Source organism: Callospermophilus lateralis, unplaced genomic scaffold (assembly GCF_048772815.1).
Source record: "Callospermophilus lateralis isolate mCalLat2 unplaced genomic scaffold, mCalLat2.hap1 Scaffold_1909, whole genome shotgun sequence".
NCBI classification, from domain to species: Eukaryota; Metazoa; Chordata; class Mammalia; order Rodentia; family Sciuridae; genus Callospermophilus; species Callospermophilus lateralis.
The window spans coordinates 173,708-180,750 of record NW_027512924.1 but is presented as its reverse complement, the minus strand read 5'-3'; the positions used below and the strand labels follow the sequence as shown (position 1 = coordinate 180,750).

General features: G+C 37.4%; 1 pseudogene; it reads right to left on the bottom strand.

The window, feature by feature from the left end:
* Positions 1-365: 365 nt before the first annotated feature.
* On the bottom strand, positions 366-2,252 carry LOC143387346 (RNA-splicing ligase RtcB homolog pseudogene; annotated as a pseudogene).
* Between the last annotated feature and the right edge of the window lie 4,791 nt (positions 2,253-7,043).

The window sequence follows — 7,043 nt, the reverse complement described above, 5'->3', positions numbered from 1 at the left end:
TTTTTTTTTTTGCTGCTGCTATGCAATTGCATTATTTAAAAAAAAAAGTTTGCCAGGTCGGGCCTAATTAAAGACAGATAACAAGTACGATGCTGCAGGCAACTCTGTCTTTAGTATGCAATAGTAATGCTTTTAAAAATTATTTTCTCTTTTGGGCTCTTCCACACATGCCCTCCTCAACATGTTTCATTATTTAATCATCCAGTGTCCTAACTACAAGCCCTGGGTGCTCTGCAGGTAAGAAGGGTATTTAGATTTTGTTTAGTGCAGGGGTGGTTGGTAGATAGTCAGTCAATGAACAAAGTGAGGGGAAAAAAGAGAACATTCCAAAATTATATTTAGTAGAATGTTCTTCACGACACCTATTAGGATGTAAACAGAATCTGGTGTGAAGGAGTTCATTCTGATGATTAAAGGGAGTTTCTTGATACCTCCCCCTAAAAGATTTTCCTAAAAGTCTATGGGACTACTGAGGAGGAAGCCCTTTCATCCTTTCCAGATGGTCCCCTCTGGAAGGTTATTTCACAACACTGGCTCTGGGGTCAGCAGCCATTTTGGCATGGACAGTTTCAGCAGCACACTTTGAACTTGCCAAGTCTCAAGTCTGACGTCTGAAGAGTGTTGCAGTCCACAGCCACTTCACTGAGGGTCAGTGGCATCCAGAGGCTCCCATCAAGGTTCTACCCTTTGATAACAGCAATTGGTCTCAGTTTAATGGCCTTCTTGCTGATTCCAGCATCATGGCAGGTATTTACCACATCTGTAACATTCTTATAGGACTCAGGAGCCTCTTCCATAACCAGTTTGGGTGAGGCAACACGGATCGCAATTCCCATATCTGCCAATTTGTCTAAAACATCCTGGAAATCTAAATTACGCCGAGATTTTGCTCGGGACAATGCACGGCCCGCTCCATGACAGGTTGTTCCAAAGGTCTCAGTCATGCCTTGTTCAGTGCCAGTAAGAACATAACTACAAGTTTCCATGGTGCCACCAATAAGTACTGGCTGTCCAGTGAGTTGGTAATCAACAGCAATGAGGGGGTGGTGAGGAGGGAAAGCACGGGTGGATCCCTTCCTGTGCACCAACAGTGTCCGTTCCTTTCCATCCACCACATGCTGCTCTACTTTGGCAATATTGTGAGAAACATCATAGATCACATGCAGGTCCAAGTCGTCAGGGGTTGTGTTGAAGACCTTGGCAAAAGCCTGACGCGTTAAGAAGGTCATAGATGAGCGGTTGACCCAGGCATAGTTCCCAGCTGCTGCCATTCCCTTTAGGTAGTCCTGACCCTCTGCAGAAGCAATTCGAGCACAAGCCAACTGACGGTCATTGACTATGATCTTGTCTCTCTTCATGGCCTTTTCCATAGCTACCAGTGCATCTGTGGCTACTTGGTGGCCCAAGCCTCTGCTTCCACTGTGGATCATTACACACACTTGTCCCTTATGGTCGATGCCCATTTTCTTAGCAGCATACTCATTGAAAATCTCATCCACAACCTGGATTTCTGCATAGTGGTTGCCTGCTCCTAGGGTCCCCAACTGAGGAAGGCCTCTTTTCTTGGCCCTTGCAGAGACCTTGTTGGGGTCAGCTTGCAGCATCCTTCCATACTCCTCACAGTGCTCCTTGTCTTCAGCCCAGGCATAGCCTTCCCTTAGAGACCAGTCCACGCCCATCTCCAAGGCCTCCTCCAAGTCTTGGCATTCATTGGGATCACACCTTTTGATCCCACCCCAACAGGAATGTGGTCAAACATAGCTTGGGCAAGTTGCTCTTTCACAGGCTGGACATCACTCTCATCCAAATTGGTTCTCAGCAAGCGCACACCACAGTTGATGTCAAATCCGACACCACCTTGGGATACCACCGCTTCAGGATCATTCATATCAAAGGCAGCCATATTCCCAATAGCAAACCCATAGCCTGAATGGACATCAGGAAGCCCAATAGATCGATGAACAATTCCAGGCAAGGCTGCCACGTTGCCAATCTGTTTCATGGCTGGCAAGAATCCACCAACACCACCACCTCGACAGGCATTCCTTAATTCCTCAAACATTAATTTCTCCAGAGCATCATTCACATAGAAAACTCCTTCAACCTGCATGTTGGGCACGAAGCCCTTCTTGATTCTCCAGCAGTTTTTATTGATCTTTTCCAAGAACTGTAACTCATCGTTGTAAGTACGACTCATGGCTGCAACAACGGTGGCAGACGCTCCGCGTCCGGCTCTGAGGAGAAGCTGCCGCGCTGTCGGGTTCCGCGGAGCCCATGATATGGTATTGTTAAGCATTTTATGATTCAGGAAAAAAAAACATGATAAAACTGAATGAATATTTGAACGAAATAGCTTGAAGACAAAAGTGGAAAGCAGAAAAATAATATAGATCTTTTATTTTGGTTGGGTGTGCTATGCCAGCAATACTGTCAAAATATCTGTGTGCCCATGTGGCAGAAAAATGAAAATGCTTTGATAGGTAGAGACTATCCCATATATTTTACAACAGACAGCCACAACATAACCCTGTATATGATATGTTCACATTTCAAGCCCCATTCTGTGACTGACTGAACCAGCTAATGGGTTACTCCATATTCGAAGATTTACACTAAGCTTTTTCTTTCCAATTTTCCTTGGACTGCAGGAGTTACTGATGCTGATTGAACACTGCGGCTCAATAAACAACTTTGCTATCTCAAAAAATACACCCTCTTTGCCAGCAAGATGTTTGGAGTGATTCCAAGAAAAAGACAAAAAAAAAGAAAAGTCTGGTCAATGGAGAGAAGGAACCACATTGAAAGGTTTGCAGTCCTATTTTCACTCTGGTCATAAATCATTATCCACTCTGGCATTGATTAATTGGTCTTTCTCGAATTCTCCAGAATTCTTATGAAAATCTGGGCTAAAGCACTATTACACTATTAGCAGAAGACAGAAAGGGATACATTTTCTAAATGTTGTCTGGAGATAACAGTGTGTAGACAAAAATGTGCCACATTGAAAGTAGCTCTTTGGTTATTTACATTTTTAGAGTGATTTAGTTTCTTTTGTCAAAGTCTTCATTTACCCCCTTTCTTATCTCAGGTCTACAACCAAGCCAGAGAGGGTGAGGGTGACATGCTCTACATAGTCCACCTGTCACTTGTGATACCAGGGCATCCTGGCCCCATTGAAAGTTTCTATGTTATGATGTCTAATTCTTCAGGGTTTATTGCTAATGATCCAGTTTTCCATTGGTAATTGAAGCTAGTATCTTAAACAGATTAAAAATGGGTTAAAACATCTGTCTGAATGTCACATTTGGTCAGGCTTCTGGAGATGAGGCTCCGAATTCGAACAACAGTTTCACTTTGAGAATTAATAAGCTTTTAATTTGAGGCCTAATGTCTACTGATTCCCGTTTTCTGTTCACTGACTGCTATCTTGCCTTCCTTTACTCCTCAATGACTGCAGTTTTTTTATTTTGCTTATGTGTTTCTTTTGAAGAAAGTTTGTAATTACACTTTACAGTTTGTTAGTTACAATTTTAAGTGATACATACTATTTATTAAAGAATAGCTATGCTATAAATTTATCAAAGTATACAATCATACAAAAGGAAATAAACCAACAGGTCACATTCAAAAGCTCAAATACAGACCCATGTATATACAGACACTATGTACATGACAGCTGCTTTTGTGTATGAATGGTTTTACAGAGAGCATTTAGAATATTGGCTACCCATTACAGATAATAATGAATCCAGATTCCTATTTTAAAAACATGAGAAGGTTATATTTCAGGCAGATAAAAAATGAGTGAGTAAGGCACAGTGGTAAATGCCTGTAATCCCAGAGTCTCAGGAGGCTGAGGCAGGAGGATCGCTAGATCAAAGCCAGCCTCAGCAACTTAGCAAGGTCATAAGCAACACAGTGAGACCTGCTCTCCAAATAAAATACAAAATAGGGCTGCAAATGTGGGTCAGTGGTCAAATACCCCTGAGTTCAATCCCCAGTACCCTCCTGAAAAAAACCCCAAACCAAACAACAACAACAACAAAATCACATTTAAATTTTTTTTGTACATGAATAGAAAGGAAAATGATGTCAGAGCTATGAATTGATTGCTTGGAAAGATAAAACACACACACACACACACACACACACACACATAAAAGCTACTATTTATTAAACAAATACACTAATAAACTAATCCTTTTAAACAACTTGGGGACATGAACAAAACATTTGATTTGGGGAACTAACAAGAAGTAGTAGGCAATTTGGGATCAGTATTTGCTCCAATGAGTGTAATTATTGTGTAAATTGTGGCTCTTGACAAAAATCTCTGATTCCTGTTGAGATGTTGTTAATGCCCCAGGAAGAAGCCTGCCTTCTCCAGTGTGATTGCTTACAAAGACACAGCTGTTTCCTTCCTCCTTTTTCCCACAGGAGATGGTCAAATTGCCAGTGTTTCATTTTCAAGTGCCATTGTTCACATAGAGCTTTAGGAAAAGGCTCCTGTTTTTTTATTGTTAATCCAATCCTAAGTGATGATCTTTATTTTAATCCTGTAACATTTTATAACAAATTTATTAGGCACTGACATTAGCCACTAAGGCACAAATAGCTCTGTCACTTTTTTTTTAACTTAACCAGTAATTTAGTAATTTATGCAGCCTCAGAATTACTTTATTGGTATGTGAAATCTGTTTTCATGAAGAATTTATGGGAAAAATATAAATCAAGACCTGTTTCTTCAATACCTTTCTAACATCATTCCATTAGTTATGATTCTGACCAAAAAGCAATGTGATAACGTTTATGACTTGATAGGATACTTTAACATCATAATTTATATTGCATATATACAATGCTCAAGAAGGAAAGTACAATTGTTCTATATTCTGAGGAAAGAAGTTAAATTTATTCATTAAAGAAATTGAAGAATAGGTTAAAGATGTTAATGATAACTGAATGCGAGCTCATGCTGGGACCTTATATGAATTAGGTTTGGCAGTCTCAACAAACACTAGGCAAGCCCTAGTTATATTCCCAGCCCAATTTTTAACTTGTAATATAATATTGAAATAGTTTTAGTAGGAGTTATCTGATATTGAACACACTTATTTTTTAATACTTTGTTGCCATTCATATATAAGGATTTCTCTTATACATTTAAAAAATAACATCATATTTTTAAATATTTAAAAAATAACATCTCTATTACTGATTAATTTAATTCTTGGTAAATGGTTACTTGCATAAGAAAGGGTTGCATATTACTGAAAATATTACTCCTTTTTCTTAAGTTGAATATTAGCCTTATGTGTCTTCCCCCCCAACACCCAGGCTGCTTCCATTTGCCTATTTCATCTTTTAGTAGAATCATTACCCATTGGTAATTGTTTTTAAATCACACTGTTAGGATATTTAAATTTATTGATTGCACCAATCTACCATCATTCAAAATTAATCAAGCAAATTTAAATCTTTATATTCTCTATTCCACTTTCATTTCTATGATAATATTAGCATCTTTGTACTCACTGCCAGTGAAAGTTCGTTTAATGGTAACCCTTCATTTTCACTTCTGAGCATCTATATTTATAAATTTCTGAGTATTCTGATTTTTGTAGTTTCTAGTTAGCTATATTTAAAATTCTACTGGGACTTAGTTCTATTATTATCTTACTGAGATAAGTCTTTTTCCCTTAAATTTCATGTTATTCATTATTAATTTTAGCAAAACTCCACTTTATGTAGAACCTAGTGATAATCAAGCAATAGTCTTAAAAAATAATAATTATTTTTTTGTGGGAGGTAGTAGATATGAACTGGGGGTGGGGAAAGATAATGAGTCTATTTTTATGCTTTAGTTTTAGCCTAATGATTTCAAGTGTTCACAGCACAAAATTGTGGAAATGCTGAGGAACATGATGCACTCATACCTGTTGAGAAAGTGCAGAGTACTGATCTCAATTAAGTTCTTGAAACATAATTCAATGATTTAATAACTCACTTTTCTCATCACCTTCACAGAGTTCCTGGGATTTGCATGATTCTTTCCCAAGAGTTAAATTGGTTAAAAAAATATGCAGCAAGATATGGCATAAAATACCTTTGGGGTCACTAAAGAGTCTAATGGCAGAATAGGTACTACAGATCCTGGAAGAGTATTAATCCCATGAGGTGTCCCAGGACAAAGGGTTTTATGTCACAGAAGATGTATAAATAAGTCAGGCAGTGATGAAAACTCTACATATATTCAAACCTCGAGCTTCCAGTTCTTTAGCCTCTTCTTAGTTTTTAAAATAACTTTTAATACCCCACATACTATTTTTGAGAAAGAATAAAACAAGGGTAATTTGATGGGAGTTTGAGATACAAATGATGCTAACACAGAATTTACTGTATGAAATGTATTTGAAAACTTTGGTTTTTGGGTCTTTCCCATTAACATAAAAACATTACTCAAAACAATACTTTCTTAAAAATCAGGGCAAGATTTAATAAAAGATATTAATCTATTTCTCAAGACAAGAATTATTTCCTTTTAAAGCACTCTGAATATTTAATTCTAAGCACCGTGTCTCAGTGCTTGCTTGCAAAAAGAATAAAAACAAGAACTATATTTGACAGAAACAAATTATTGAAAAATGGGTCTAGAAAAAGAATGTCTGAAAATTGTTTTAAATAAATGTGTGCTATAAATTCTGTATCTGTCCAGGTATTATCATTATTTTTTTTTGGAAAGAGTACTATGGTACTATGGTCTAAGGGCAGTTATAGTGACCTGCTGTCTTCCATGGGAGAGAGAGAATTTATTTTCACAAATTAAAGATTCTAAATAATATTTTTATATAAATGCTTTTCTGCACTATTAAAATATATATTTTTCCTTAGCTAATATCTACAGTAATCAAGATAAAATAGTGCGTTTTTTAAAATAACCTTTGTGATAATTTTGTATTTTTGCCATGTGTAGGTGTTTCTACAATACAACAAAATTCAATAAAGCAATGTTTGCTTTGTAATTGGTCTGTTTTTCATCATAT